Source organism: Egretta garzetta, unplaced genomic scaffold (genome assembly GCF_000687185.1).
Source record: "Egretta garzetta isolate BGI_Z169 unplaced genomic scaffold, ASM68718v1 scaffold187, whole genome shotgun sequence".
Taxonomy (NCBI): Eukaryota; Metazoa; Chordata; class Aves; order Pelecaniformes; family Ardeidae; genus Egretta; species Egretta garzetta.
This window is the reverse complement of record NW_009260342.1, coordinates 647,889-649,326: the sequence shown is the minus strand read 5'-3', so window position 1 is coordinate 649,326 and position 1,438 is coordinate 647,889. Positions and strand designations below refer to the sequence as shown.

At 49.2% G+C, this 1,438-nt stretch overlaps 1 protein-coding gene across 1 annotated transcript in view; it reads right to left on the bottom strand.

Annotated features, from left to right (window-relative positions):
- The window catches only part of RABGAP1L (RAB GTPase activating protein 1 like), a 224,685-nt gene that overhangs the window by 40,535 nt on the left and 182,712 nt on the right, over positions 1-1,438 (bottom strand). The gene's annotated exons all lie outside the window — the stretch shown is intronic.

Below are 1,438 nucleotides of genomic sequence, written 5' to 3'. Positions count from 1 at the left end.
GATTTTCTTCGTTCTCTGCACTGTCTCTAAGCAAGTAGTAGTCCTTATCTTTTAGGACACTCTTAGTCCTGCCATATTCTGGCAGCAAAATTTTTTCACCAACTTTCACACTCACTGACTGAATGTCACCATTCTTTCCTCTGGCTCCTGATCCAACTGCTACTACTGTTGCTTGTAGCACTTTCCCTTGAGCTTTTTCTGGAATCATGATGCCTCCTTTGATGCCTCAGCCACGCATCATTCAACCAGAGCAGGACTGAGGGGAGGGGAAGGGAGATGCCACCGGCTCGAGCCCCGCAGATAAAGAAAAGTCCTTTTGGGTCTGTCAGGGCTTTAGCCAACTTGGAGACATTTGGGAAAAACAAGCAAGCGTCCATTCAAATTATAGATACTTCTGCAAAGGTCCCTCCATAAGTCCAGGTCATCTGCGGACATATAACTGCCCAATGTTCCCCGCAGCTCACCTCGTCTCCAGAGACGATTGAAGCCGGCTTCTGCTTCCTTTCAGCAGCATTAAGTTCTGTGGGGCTTGCCACCGGACAAACCTTCGGAGGCTGTGGGGGGCACCATTTGTGGCAATGAAAGCCTGGACCATTGAGCAGACCTTTGGAAGTTGAATTTTCGCTCCTCACACGGGGCACTATTTGTGGAAATGAAGGCATGTAGCAGAGAAGGCAGGTGAGGCATTGCAGGATGTTATAACAAAGATGGAAGGAAAATAAAGCAGGACTCTTTGCTGCTCCCAGGGGAGCCAGGGTTCCTCACAAGCCCCTGTGTCAGCTCTCCATCCAGCGCTGGATCTATAAATGTGCGGCTCGTTTCCTGCTTGCTTCGGCCATTAGGGCCTCAGCCTGCTTCCTCAGGAGAGGCTCCCTGATGGAGAGAGATTGATGAGCGCAAGCAGAACACAGGATGGACTCTGGCATGGCCCACAACCACACGTCCTCCTAATTCATCTCAGCAATTAGCAGTGTGCTTGTGATGAACCCTTTCACTTCAGGCTGGGAGGTCCTCTGCTGTCAGAGAGCAAGAGGAGGAGGTTTTCAAGGGTTACCAGGTCCAGGCAGTGCCTCCTTCCCCTTCACACTTTCACAGGGCCATTTCTCCTGGCCCCGACCAGGAACATTTTTGTCAAATCCTGAAGTGCTTGGGTTCATTCACATTGGCTCTGGTGCATCTCAGGGCAGAGCAAAAAACTACTTTGCAAAAACAGATCCCCATGGGCTAGAGAGTCACTGCCTTTGCAAAGAACCCCTTGTCAAAACGCCCCGCTCAAAAATGCAAACTGTCCCAAGCAAGATGCTGCTTTCTTACCCCATGTCCTTCCTCCTCAGAAAGAAACACACCATGCTTCAAGCTGTGCTTAGAAAAGGAAAAAACAAATGAAGTACTCTTGGAGGAAGTTCATTACAACACAAACCTAAATTTCACTTTGTAT